At 37.0% G+C, this 14723-nt stretch overlaps 3 protein-coding genes across 4 annotated transcripts in view; 2 read left to right on the top strand and 1 right to left on the bottom strand.

The window, feature by feature from the left end:
• LOC134817741 (protein PRRC2C-like) overlaps nt 1-11165 on the bottom strand; it is a 41386-nt gene extending 30221 nt beyond the window's left edge. Inside the window, exon 1 of the mRNA XM_063826986.1 lies at nt 11153-11165. The gene's annotated coding sequence lies outside the window, so the exon portion shown is untranslated. The remainder of the gene's footprint in view (nt 1-11152) is intronic.
• The window catches only part of LOC134817743 (uncharacterized), a 93665-nt gene that overhangs the window by 5771 nt on the left and 73171 nt on the right, over nt 1-14723 (top strand). The gene's annotated exons all lie outside the window — the stretch shown is intronic.
• The window catches only part of LOC134817745 (ubiquitin-conjugating enzyme E2 K-like), a 95229-nt gene that overhangs the window by 54300 nt on the left and 26206 nt on the right, over nt 1-14723 (top strand). The gene's annotated exons all lie outside the window — the stretch shown is intronic.

Below are 14723 nucleotides of genomic sequence, written 5' to 3'. Positions count from 1 at the left end.
AACTAAGATTTCTCTCGAATTGATCTTTTTTGGACATTGATTCATTGTACTTTAGAAGGCATTGTGATTGATTTGGAGAGTTTTGTAAGGTTTCATAATTTTTATGTAAGTTTTGTTTTGAAATTTTTTGATCGATAGATCCCAAAAGTTCCAAACTTGTCTTAACTGTCCAATCTCCACTCCTTCCCGCCCTTTACTCCTTTACCGTGCTCTCTGATTACGACGATCAACGGTGCTTAGTGAATGTTCACTTCGGGCGATTCGATCGTTTTATGTCCAGTGCGTTGTTAACTTTTAAACTCCTCTAATTATATAAATTATTTTTCTACTAACAAAATAATTCAGACATGATAGCAGCGCTAGAATCAGAGGAATCTGCATCAGGGTCAGAGCATGTTGTGTCTGTCGTGTCTAACAGTATTGACTTCAGTGACGCTCACACAGGCAATACCTTCAAATCACTAGATGAGCAGCCTGATCAGAAGGTTTACAGAATTAAGACTGAAGACAGCCTGGCCTCTCCCTTCCGTATAAGCAAGGCTCATTTAGGAGAGTTTTGCACTAAAATCAGAAAAATCTACAAGCTAAAGGAGAGTGATGAGTTCACTGTAGAGTTCAACTTAAAAGATGAACAAGGTCTGCCTGTCCCCACGGAAATACATGATTGTGGGAATGAATCTGATGTCACCCTAGAGGGAGTTGAGCTGCTTTACTGCCAGCTTAAAGCAGGCTCTAGTCTCCTCGTTAAAGTTGTACGTGTTTCTAAGGTAAAGAGAAAATCCCGCCGTGTAGAAAGTTTAATGAGAAAATGGAAAACGAATATTGTATGGCATCCTAGGTGTAATGAGGAACTCAATGGGGAACACTTAGTTTTAGTAAGCTTCTTACAAGCCTCGCTGCAGATCATGGGTGCCCTTGGTACACCAGGTGCCAGAAGAATTGTAGTAAGTGGGGGGGGGGGGTCCAAGGGGAACTTTGGGGAACTTTGGGAAAGTCCCCCAAGATTTCTGAAGTTCCCCAAAAAAAAGTTCCCCAAAACTCCCCAAAGTTCCCCAAAATTCCCCAAAATTATTCAAAATTATCCAAAATTATTCAAAATTATTCAAAATTATTCAAAATTTCTCTAATATACATTAATACCCATTAATGTTAACATGTATGTTATTATAAGGTATAATCTTAACTTACTTGTTGATACTTGCAGCATGATAATTTTTTTGGCATGATAATTTTTTTGGGGAACTTTGGGGAACTTTGGGAAATTTTGGGGAACTTTCTGAAGTTCCCCAAAAAAAAGTTCCCCAAAATTCCCCAAAATTATTTGTTTCATTGATAATTTTTTGGGGAACTTTGGGAAAGTCCCCCAGGTTTCCTGAAGTTCCCCAAAAAAAAGTTCCCCAAAACTCCCCAAAGTTCCCCTTGGACCCCCCCCTAAGTGTGGGAGAAAGGAAGAGACAGAAGAAGAGAAGAAGGCGAGAGAGGATGAATGGGATAGGAGGGTGAAAGAGGCTGAGGAGGAAGCAGTAAAGACCAGGATAGAAGATGCTGAGCAGCTCATAGATGACGATGAGAGGGCTCTTGAGCTTGGGTGGCCTGTGGACTGGAGAGAAAGCGGTCATTATAGTGACGAAATGCTAATGCTGATCATGGACGAGACAGCGGAGGATAGGGAGAAGCAGAGGGAGAGGCGTAGGAAGAAGAAGGAGCTTGAGGGAGACGCTATTCAGAAGGAGATTGAAGGTGAAACTGAAAAAGAGATGGATAAGGAGGGCGATGATAAGTCGCAAGGAGAGAATGAAAAACATTGAGTACGTAATGAGCGGATCTATGTTAATATACTGGCCAGTACATTACCAATTATCATATTTTGATATCATTATAATTGTGATGCAATATAATAGATATTACAGTTCGACACATGTAGAAAATTATCAATGATAATTAAGAATATTTGTTTAAATTTTACAAATTGCATGATATTTTGGCCTTTGGGATATGTGTACTTCTAAGTTGTATAATGCCTTGTAAAGTACATTTTAAAAGTTACTTAGTATTAGTAATACTTTTGAAACTTTCAACAACTTTTATACGTATGTATGTATGTTTTAAAAAATACATGATACAAATTTTATTGTTTTTATTCAGCATCGCTTGTTTCATTGAATTGGATTTAGGCAAGTATTGGTAAGGAAGTGAACTGATGCGGCGTAGCAAAGCCTGACGCAACACTCCTTTCTTTTCATCCTGTGGCTCTTACTGTCCCCCACTCTTGCTCTTTTGGTCTCTTGCGCTGCGCTCTTGCTTTCTCACACTCTTGCAGTCCCGTCCGGTATTGTACTCTTCTCTCGTGCTCATAGCTTCATAGTGCGTATTAGATTATTATTATACTGAGTGCACAGTTTTAACAAGAATTGCGCCCGTTGTTTCGTTTTGGCGGACGCTAGATTTCCATTCACTATAACTATAAATATAAGCTCTAATCAGCTCACTTCATAATAATAATATACACAGAGTACATTATACTACGCATGCCATGTACAAATTGGGCTTATTACCTAATACTGTACATAACATAGCATACATTAAAATACACTCGCGCCGCGCATTCATTGACATGCTAGCTATATATACATTAAATATCCGCAAGCAATACTCGCGCGCTGCACTGCGCGCTAGTTGTCATGGTAACTAACGGAAGGAAGGAAGGACTGACGACATATTTATACCCACTTAAATTACCTCGTTATGAGAGCTCCAGAGTATTATTTTCGTCAATTTGATACCGAAATTATTGGGCAAACTGACATAATCCGACATACCCTGACATATCTCGACACGTCGGGATATGTCGGGGTCTGTCGGGGTTTGTCGGGGTCTGTCGGAATATGTCGGGGTCTGTCGGGGTTTGTCGGGGTTTGTCAGGATATGTCGGGGTTTGTCGGGGTGCGTCGGGGTGCGTCGGGGTGCGTCGGGGTTTGTCGGGGTTTGTCGAGCCTGGAGGCTACATGATGCCTTGTAAAGCGCTTGTTTCCAAAGCTACCTCTAGACTTGGACTACTTAAGAGAACATGTCATTTCACTACTGATAAAAGGCAGAAAAGATCGTTCTATTTAGCGTTAATTAGGTCTATATTTGAACATTGTTCTGTCATATGGTCCCCTCAATCTGCAACTCATCTTCAACAGTTTGTTGCTATCCAAAAGAGGGCTATTAAATGGATCAATGGTGAACCTTACTCCAGTTATAATGACGATAAACTTGCTACAGAGCAAAAGAAACTAAATATTCTCCCTGTTAAACAGAAGTTTATTTATAACGATCTTATGACCTTCTATAAAATAGTGAATAGCATAATTCCAGTTTCGCTCCCTACATATATATAGTCCTATGCCGTCCAGAGGGCACCCGATACACTAGGCACAATGCTCAAATAATTGATATGTCGGATACTTCAACTTACATGAGTACCACTGTGCCCTGCTCGGACGCCTTCCGAAATAGCTTTTTTCATAGATCTATGCTGAAATGGAATAGTCTACCAGTATGTATCCGGCAGTCAGAGCGGATTTCTACTTTTAAGGCCAAACTGATCAAGTACCTCTGGGCTGCCGATACAGTCTGGCCAGATTAGCTCATCAGTCTTATGAGTCTCAGAAATTTGTTTTTGTTGGTTACAATTCTGTCCGTCCAATTTCCTATCTGCTTGTCCTTTTCTTTTTTCTTATCAGTTGTGACGGAATTGTAATGAACAAAATCCTTATAATTATTTATGATATGTTTGATTTCTTGTTAATGTTTGTCATTCAAATTTGGTAGACGGCCCCAACGTTAATGTGGCTCTTGCTATGTGTTGGTTCAGCCGAATTAATTATTATATAATCAAGTTTATTTTTCTCGTTAGTTGTCATCCGGCCAAACATTAAGCAACTTATATTGCAGTACCATTTACCATTTAGTATATCAAAATATGTCATTGTAATTTTGCATGGCTGAAATGTAACGCTTGATTTATATATATAATGATTAATTGAATTTTCAAATTTAAAAAAAAATCAAGAAATGTTGTCATAAAAGTGGTTAAAAGGGCTATATTACTTGCTAGGCTGTTGAACAAGGCATCTATTAAAGTGAAAATTAACCACAATATGAACTTCAGATAATGGTTTGCTATCCAAATGAGTGTATATTTGTTTGCAAATGCATAATTGACCCCAAGTTCATGCATTCCGATCAATGTGCAGCTAAGGTGGTTAAAATGTCTCGAAAATACCCTATATTTGCACTAATTAACCATTTTTAGAGCACATATTAGCTTTGTAAAGCTATAGCTGGCCATGCTACATTATCTAGATATAACTACCTGCTCATTTATATGACCAGAAACATTGCTGAGTCCTATGTTGCGTCCATCATGGTTAATAAAGGTCTAAAATTGACCAAAATCAGTGTTTTTGGTCGTTTTAACCGCTATACGGCCACACATTTTGTTGCATTATCTTTAAAATCACTTATTATCCTTCAGCTATCTCTCATAATCAAATATCAAAACAAAATAAGTCACCAAAAGGTCAGATTGTGCTGAATAATGGTTAATTTGTGATGGCTTCTGTTGACCGAAGGTCCAAAATCAACATGTTTTAACCACATTATGGCCACATCTAAGGTTTTATGGTATTGGGACCATAGCCAAAAGTTTTGGGCACCTGGATGGTGTACTCTGCTTTTGGAATTATGGTGATATCTCAATGCTGTGCCATTACAGGTGGTTAAGTACGCGCGCGCGCGCGCGCACGCATACACTTTTGGGGTTTTTTGATATACCACAGTTGGTGGTTAACCGTTTTACATTACACCTTCACTAAAAGTATTGGGCACTCTAGTGGTGACATAATATATAAAGAAATTAAGCATAAACTAAATATGTTGGCCTACAGATGGTTAAGTACGCGCGCGCGCGCGCACGCATACACTGTAACATAAACACATATAAACCACTCCACAGACCACATTTATTAACCTTTTTAATTTCTTTCTTCAACTATGTGTCAATGAACCGTTTCTGTTCAATAATGACCATCAATTTTAACTGTAACACTCATATCTTCAGTGTAGTAAGGGTTTGAGTGTTAGAAGTACAAAAAAATGTCCACTAACAAATCAGTCATATTTCGACTACTTAACCACCTAACTCAGCACCAAAATGTTCTGGGATTTATTTCGTTGCACTATCACGAAGCTATGACATTTTTGGACCTATGTAAATATTCAGATTACTAAAATTCATAATCTGTGATTTTTAAGGGGTGGTTAAATGCTTCAAATTGGTGTATTTCAAAGTTTCCCCAGATTTGCTGCTATTGCTGACCACATGTTGTATTGGAACTAGCATGGAAGTCATTAGGATTGCCAGCGAGTAAGAGGGTTCTTGGTTTGCAAAGAAATACTCAGCAAACCATGCGCTCATCTGCAAACTTGGTGGATACGTGTCACTGCGCCACTGACCACAGCATCAACTTAAACACGACTCTCCCAAAAACTGTAAAAGATATACAACTTAAACTTTTTTGACTGGTTCAAACGCTTTAATGGCCTTCAGATCAGCATATTATTATTATAAAACAGGATCTTACCAACAAAAATGATTCTTAAAAATACCTTAATGCAGTAAACTGTACTCTTTAAAAAGATTTTCCCAACATCTGTTGCATGCAGCTATATCTCTAATTTCGTTCAATTCATGCAAGTTGTCCATTTGCAAATTTCTACTACTTAAATCACTTCTTAAAACCGATAACAAGTTCATTCTAGGTCTCCCCAATCTACCAATGAATAAATTATCTGATTCAATTGCAAAAGAGAGAGCCGTTTGGGCTGGGGTGTTCTCCATACTCCTGAGAATGTGTCCAAACATCTTCCACCGCTGGTGTTCAATACGCTTGGATAACTTTTCAACTTTGCACCGTTCATACAATGCTTTGTTGCTTATCATACCTTTAGGCCATTTGATGTTTAGAATGGACCTGAGCTGAGGTGTCTACTGTCTACGATGGAGTGTGTCCATTTTCTCTATGGTTGCTTTCTTAGGACTCCAACTATTTGAGTTGTAAATCAATACAGATACAACTTGAGCATCATATAACCTCAGGTTTCTTTCAAGGGAAATTTTCTTACCGGACAACCATACTTTTCCAAAGTTCTTAAAAGCAATCTCAGCTAGGATTCTCCTTCTTTGAATGTCCTTCTCAGTGCAGAGTAAGGAACCTAGTGACTTGTTACTTCGCCATGGTTCGTTATTAGCTAATGGCTGACCGTTTGTGTCTTTATCAGATTTTTTCGCCAGGTAGAAGGTACTGAATTCAGTTTTACTTTCATTTACTTGGAGGTTCCAGTCTTTGAGAATCTCCTTCACTGTAGGAAGGAAAATTCTCAGTTTCTCGATGTCCTCGTCAGCAAAGTCACAATCGTCTGAATATTCCCACTCAGTTGGAAAACCTAGTTCTGATACTGGTGGGTTTGGTCTCCTGGATACAGCTCTGAGGTGGTGTAAGGCTGCTGCAAGAATAAGTGTGAATAGCTTTCCAGATAAACTGTCACCTTGAAAGGCTCCGAGTAAACTTTCAAACTCTTCCGACAGTGAGGAGTTAACACGAACTCTAAGGAGAGTATTCGATAGAAGGTATTGAACTAAGCGAATGTCGTCCTCCAAACAACCAGCATCCTTCAAAACATTGATGATAGTATCCCTTTTTACGGTATCAAAAGCTCTACTCATATCTCTTGTAAGCACTCTGCCATGGCATGGCGTAGTTGTCAATTCTACTCTCAACCCGTTTTAAGGCAATTTGAGTGAGCATCTTCCTCGATCCGTTTAACAGTGTAAGTGGTCTAAGGCTTGTGAGGGGACCTTTAGGTTTACCGGGCTTCTGTAGAGGAGTCACAATACCTTGTCCTATTTGTTCCCACTAAATGACTCATTAATTGCCTCAGCATACTTCTCAAAAGTGATTGGATGGGCGTATTTTATCAACTCATTCTGGAGATTATCTGGACCACTGGCACAGTTTGATTTGAGTTTACTTGCAGCAAGTTTAACTTCAACTGGTGTAATGGGGTTATCAAGTGGTTTTGGATCGCAGGTAAAAAATCAGCATGAAAAAATAAAAAATTGGCCAAGGAATAAAAATTTTAGTGCCCAAAATTTGGACCCCCAAGTGGTGTCAAAAATGCAGGTAATAATTATTTTAGTCTCCTGAGTCTTGACACCACTTTAGGGTTAGACAGGTTCTTGCTAGTAGTTCAAGAAAACAACAATTTCAAGAAAACAACAATGTTATTTAGTATCAATTAAAGCAGACAAAGCACGAACTTTAGACCAGATATCTTAGGGGACTTGGAGTAGCAAGAAAGTGACCAGAAGGTGTATATATATATATACTTTTTTAAAAATTATACGTTGAAAAGACTCCAGGGTGATACAGGATCGGAGAGTCCAGACCGTAAAGTTTACACACCCACCCTTGCCTCCTGAATTCTTGGTTCAATAGACATTTATGCAAACTTGGTCGTTTTTACTCCAATTCCCTTATGTCTGGAGTTAGCTTCATTCAATAATAACAATATCAATATAATCAATATCAATATCAGACTAAACTAATATCGAATAAATAAAGTATCAAATATTAATTATTAATTCGTTCTGATTAAAAATTTATAAATTAGGATATTTAATAATTAAAACATTACAAGTGGTTAAAAACGCCCAAAATCGATCTGAGAGTTTTTCAGTCTATAGTACAATCATGATAGTAATAGGACATGTTCAAACCTGGTTGGTGGTTCTGTTTCACTGCCAAAATGGACGATTTTCTCATTTTTACAATAACTCCATTAATAATTACTCGATGGTCTTGAAACTTTCAGAGATGACTATAATTGTGATAACAAATAGTCTCAGGTCATCGGCTATGAATAATATTGTAAAATGGCCCAGTTATGTTGAAAAATGTAACATTTGGTTACACTTTTCAATGGCTCAGCCAATTATTAAATTTTAAAGATTCTTGCTTCACAAAAATGTACTTTAGGTATTTGCTTAGCTGTGGAATGAAAAAAGGCCCACTTTTGATTACATAAAAAGGCCCAAAATGGACATTTTGTAACATCTTGTTTTCATGAATCTATCTTTATAGTTTGTTACAACCACAGCTAGTGTAGGATATGTATTTAACCCTCAAACCAGGTTATTAGTGCAGCAATTCTTGTATAAAGACAATCTTGGTATATGGTTCATAATCAATGAAAGGCCCATTTCTTTGAATAACGTAACATGGTTACAAAAGAGTATGTTATACAGTGTTGTTTGATCTAGTATTGGTTTTAAGTTGGTTGATGCATTAAAATAAAGACATGAAACAACTTAACAAATTAAAAAAATGATAATTGGGACCAAATTATTGAATTTTGTAACAATTTAAATGTAATGTAATTTAAATTGACAATCCGCGACAGAACGCGGTAAATTTAATCAAATGAATATAGCTAATTAGATTAAAGGTTGGATATTTAAAAACTTTTGATTTATATATAAAATTTTATAGAAAATAGAAATTGGGCCCTATATATTGAAATTTGTAACAATAAAATGCCAGGTCACGAGTTTATCCACTGAAATGGCAGAGTTCCATGTCCATCTATGCATATGGACTTACAAAATTCAATGTTTTGGGCCCAAGTACAAAATATGGTCAATAATATGGTTGATGGAACCCTTATGACCTAGGCAAACTGGTCTGAACTTCAAAAAATATAATATAGCTTGCCTAACACCCCTCACACTAGGATACATACTATATACTATACTCTATACATTTACTTTATAATGTTACATTATTCAAGTTCCGCAGCCATTTTATCAAATTATACGAATAAGGATTGCTTTACAATTCTGTATGAGAATCTAAAAACCATGTTACCAGTACAAGAATATATTGAACATTCCAGATATGAGCTTTGTAGTCAAAACATAAATATGTTACAAAATTCAATGTTTTGGGCCCAAGTACAAAATTTGGTCAAGAATATGGTTGATGGAATCCTTTGTGGCCTGGAAAAACTGGTCTGAACTTCAAAAACTATAATATAGCTTACCTAACACCCCTCACACTAGGGTACATACTCTATACACTTACTTTCTAATGTTACATAATTCAAGTTCCGCAGCCATTTTATCAAATTATATGAATAAGGATTGCTTCAGAATTTTGTATGAGAATCTAAAAACCATGTTACCAATACAAAAATACATTGAATATTCCAGATATGACCTTGGCAGTGAAAACATAAATATGTTACAGAATTCAATGTTTTGGGCCCAAGTACAAAATGTGGTCAAGAATATGGTTGATGGAACCCTTTGTGACCTAGAAAAACTGGTCTGAACTTGAAAAACTATCAAGAAGCTTCTATAAAAACCCATTGAAAAAGTGTAACATAGAAATGTGTTACAAAATTCAATATCCAGGGCCCCCAACTAAACTAGGCATCATGTAGCCGGTGGGCCCGACATGATACGACATATCTTGACACGTCGGGGTTTGTCGGGATTTGTCAGGGTATGTCGGGGTTTGTCGGGGTTTGTCGGGGTTTGTCAGGGTTTGACGGGGTTTGACGGGGTTTCAGGTTTGTCGAGCCTGGAGGCTTTTTTTTTTTTTTTTTTTTTTGAGTCTCCCAACAAAAAGCCGAGACGGAGTCATCAAGCTTTACGTGGAAAAACACTATACAAAAAGGCCTCATGTAGCCGGTGGGCCCGAGGCAAAACCCCTCGACAAACCCCGATATGTCCGGGTTTGTCGGGGTTTGTCGAGCCTGGAGGCTACATGATGCCTTAAACTGCTATATCTCAGGACCTGAATATGTTACAAAAATTCTGATTCAAGGGTGCCCTCAGTCAAAGGGTCTAGTTTTTGTCAGTAGTTTCAGTTTTTCTTAAAATGTTACAGATTTCAATCTGGGGGCCCAGAAGTAATGAGTGGGAAAAATGAAACAAAACCACCAACCAGGTTTGAACACGTCCAATAGTTTAAAGTGTGTGCCGCTGCAACTAGATTAGATTACTGCAATTTAAAATTGTTTGGAGTTCAAGTATCTTTTAAGTCAGCAACCTGTGATTGTATTAATATTAGTGCTTAAATGGTTCTCAATTTTATCAAGTTAATGGAAGTTTCTAGGCAAGTTTGTAATTACACAATAAGTTCCGCATTCCTAAGAGCAATACAACCAAACTGACGATGTTTCCTGTTTAGGCCTAGCAGTAGACATAGGTCAAATATCAAATCAACAAGCAGTACGTTGTAACCAGAGTAAACAAGAAGTAACAAGAGTAGACAAGTTATTATCAGAAATGATATGCAATTGGACAATTGGCATATCCTACCTGAGTACCAGACCCCTTGAGCGCGATTGCATGTGTGAGACACAGTTGTTCCCTTTATGTCATGCAGGTCTGAATATCAATTATCAAAGTACAATAGTTCCCGATTTAGGGCACAATTGTACCTTTATAGCATGCAGGCCCACTTAATCACTGGCTCGTTCCAATTAAGCGGCACAGTGCAGTAATTCCCGATTTAGGACCCTGATTTGCATGTAAGCTTGTTTGTTTGTTCATTTGTTTTAAATATAACCCGTCCCCAATCTGGATTTGGAAAATGACTAAACTCAATTCTGAGTGTGAATACGGGTGGTACCTGCAAGTGTATTCATTAAGCATTTTCTGTAAAACTGCAGTTACAATTGGCTAGAGTATTTTGAGTATTTACGATCGATATCAGATCTCGATCCCTACATACTTCCAAAATTTAAATCTCCAACCTTCTCGACAATGTACTGGAATGTTTAAAAAAAAGAAAGTGATAGAAATAAAATCAACGATTTAATTTTTGGAAACTAAAATTTATAATTCCCTGGTTTCTTTAGTCAGCTTTAAAGTCGGAAAATCAAAGTTCGATATCAAACCGATTATTCAATAAACAATAGTTCCTGGGTTGCAGAGTCCTCCTGGTTCCTCAGTCTTTGAATGTGGTTTTTGTACTTGTTCAGTTCTGTCCATACTTCCTCGTTTTATGTTCAAAGTTTTGTAGTGTCATGTTGTCCTCAAATTATTTGTTACGACTTACGCGACTTATGTTGGTTCAGAAAGGAAAACATGAGGTGGCCCCACGTGTTTTAATCAGGCGATACAGGCACGTGAGTTCTATGTAATAAGTATCAAATATATTACTATCGAAGAACAGGACCATTTAATTCACAAGTCCTTCAAGTCACCCAGTAAAACGTCAGCCGAAATATGTTTGTTTGGCGATATTGACAAGCATTTAGTCGTCCGTTTAAAAACTGTAAGATCGTTTATCAAGAAGGAATATATTTAATCGTTTTTGTCTGGTTGTCCAGTCCAGTCAATCTACCTTGACCATATAAAAAACTCGTCGACCAGTTGCAGTAATACAGGTCAGTTAATGATGGTCAGTTCTGCGAATTTCAGCATCACTTTAAAATGAAAGAACATTTAGCAGTAAGAAAAATTGTGAATTATATGTTTTGGTCTGGTTCGTCGAAAACCTTCAATTGCCGATTTCATGATTTATTGACAAATATTTGACGTAAGAAACTGCTAGAAACATTAAGAGTTCATATATAATATCGATTATGTTGGTCAGTTTTAATGCTAGGTTGACGGCTAGGTTGGTCGTGAACCAAAGCACAATATGAAGCAGGTCCTGACAATTATTAATTGTCATTGGCTTTTCAGTTTCCCTGAACTCTTTTTCAAAAATGTTTTTCTGGAAACCACTTTTTTCCACGTTTCATGCTACCCTGTTCATTATTAGCCGAAAATATTTTTCCGGTTTTTCGAAGTCCGCACCTAGTCAAAAAAATTCTTAAATATAATAATTTTTTAAAGGATTCGAGTGAAAATGTGACGAAAATTATGCCTTTCAAGAACTTAGAAATACATTTTTTTGAAGAAATATCCAACAAAATTTTCGGAAACTGGACCGGAACCGGATATTGAAGCCGGATTTCCGGCTGGAACTGGATACAGCCAGATATCCAGTCGGTTCCTAGTGGATATAGAGAGTCTAGATTTGAACTTGGAGCCACAAGGCCAAGGATGAATTTCAAATGTTTCTGCCAATATTTTAGTTGGGGAATAATAAAACAAAAGTTAAATTTATTACCAATTATTCAATCAATACGTATCATAAATGAACTAATATTGGAAACACTGCGCAGAATGGATGTCTTAAACTATAATTTTTTGTCACTAATAATCTATTGACTTTCAAAGTTGAATTTTAGTTAAGTATGAAATGCCACAACATCATAGTTAGGGTAAAATATTATTCTTAAATTATAAAATCGAGAAGATTGCTCTATGACTAAAAATTTTTAGCAAAAGCTATCTAATTTTTAAACAGTTGGTAACAGTTTCTGACAGTACTGGCATGACCAATTTAATATACTGAATTTTTGAAGGTTTCATTTTATATAGGGTCATTGCGATATTATGTGTATATTGTTTGAATACTTTTTCTATATTCCAACTAAATCTCGAAATAGCATCTCGAAATCCTTGTTTGTTAACAATTAACCAAATTTTTATGATGTTTTAATGGTAAGGCTGTCAACCACAATGATGCTCCAGCTCTCTTTTCTTGAGTTGCTTCAAGACATCAAAGGATCAGATTTCTCTATAACCACTGAATAACTTTAATGAAATTAAACTGTAATGCAATTATTTTCACAGGTTGCAGTTTTCATCTATGTTAAATAGTTAAATATGAATACGAGAATAAAAGGCCCAAACACTGAATTGACTTACTATGATGGATTATGTAGTGATGCTGAGAAAAAACTAAGGGTTTCTCAAAGACTGGTTTCTCATTGGGAAAACAAAGAGCTTGTTGCTGAATTTTGCAGATCTGGCAAAAACAATATTCGCAGCCCTGCTGCACTTAATAGATCTGTCCTTTATCTATTACAGGTTTGATCTTTCTCTGAAACAGATTTCTGTTTTCCATGTTGTGAGGGTTAATCCAATTTAGTCTGATCAGAATTTATGCTTATTCATAATGTATACGTGATACTGGGATTAGATTGATGTTAAGGACCATGGCTGTACCGGGAAAGAAAAGGAGATCGGCCCCTCGTTTCTAGCTTGCTAGGTTCGCCATGTAGAAAAATAATATTTTTAGCTCAGTAATTTCCTCTTCTATAACTTGAACCAGCTCCTCCTGGTCCACCACCTAACACTGTTGTAAATCATGTATTAGGACATTTTCTGTGATTGGCATGAATGAAAATTATTTAACACATACCAATATTAAAGTTCTAACTGTTGTCAGTTGTGAGCATTTCATTCCATCTTTCAGTTACGATTTTGTTTCAGGAAAGTGGTTTACAACAGGCCACCAGCCCAGAAAAAGTCTTTAATGAACCTAGCTGGAAGGACTTATTTTTCTTTCTGTCTGATCGACTGTCCAGTGTAAAGCAGGAATTCGTTATCAGTTCTTTGGGACCTAATCAATTGTACGTCCTGCATACAATTGTAAATTTTTACTTATTTGCTATGTTAGACTCTAAATGTGATTATCACAAATGTCACAGTGAAGTCTACAGTACAATGTGTTGCGCAGTTCAAATTCACAAGACTCACCAAAAAGATTTTAGCACCATTGATGAGAATATGTTTCTGTATTACGTGTTTCTTAACTTGCACGATTCAACATTAATGGCAAATCTTCTGAAGCAGAATGATATTACAAAGTATCCTTTTTCGCTGTGTTTTGAAGTGTATATCTGCTATAAGTCTTGTAATTACCATAGATTCTGGAAGATTTGGGATTCATTGGATTGTTTAAAACAAGCAGCTCTATCTAGTCATGCAAAGTCTCTAGGGCAAAATGCTGAAAGTGTTATAGTAGGAGCATACAAATCCAAGAATTTGAGATATCCAGAAAATAAATTTCTACGAAACACCTGCATGCCTGCAACAGGAAAGTATTTTGTTGACAGTAAGGGAGTGAACTTATCTGGGCAGACAGCTGATAATATAAACCTAGATGGATTGCAAAGGTTAACATACAATGTCGCACATATGCCCAACCTAGATAGCATTACCGATAATCAGAAGTGGGTCATGAGAAGGGGTAGACAAATTTTAATTTGAATTATTTAAACAGTACAGTGGTTTTAAGTTAAGGGGTCGTTCACATATTATGTAATCAGCCGAGGGGGAGGGGGTTCCCAAATGATTACGGTTGATTACGGGGGGGGGGGGGGGGGGGGGGGGGGTAGGGTTTGGCTGTTGATTACGTAATCAAAATTGTCTTTTTTACCCTCTAGAATAATAACAATAATAAAATTCCACTCAATTTCACTCTGGTAGTGATTAAATTTAGGAATGGATCGGGTATCCGGCTGCTAAAGTAAGTAGGTTGGAAGGTGCTTGGCCGGATATCATAACAATGATTTCGGCTCACAATGATCAGGGTAGTATGAAACATATAGAAAAGTGTTTTTAAGGAAAGAAAGTCATATTTTGCTGTCAGGAGGGGGGGGGGGGGTCTTGATTACGGTCGATTACGGAGGGGGATAAAAATTGCTAAAATATTGATTACGTTATATGTGAACGACCCCTAATTTCCAATTTAATTTATGTTTAA

Source organism: Bolinopsis microptera, chromosome 7, assembly GCF_026151205.1.
Source record: "Bolinopsis microptera isolate Bmic1 chromosome 7, MBARI_Bmic_1.0, whole genome shotgun sequence".
Lineage (NCBI taxonomy): Eukaryota > Metazoa > Ctenophora > Tentaculata > Lobata > Bolinopsidae > Bolinopsis > Bolinopsis microptera.
Note: the sequence above shows the minus strand (reverse complement) of the source record. Positions and strands in the feature narration are given on the sequence as shown.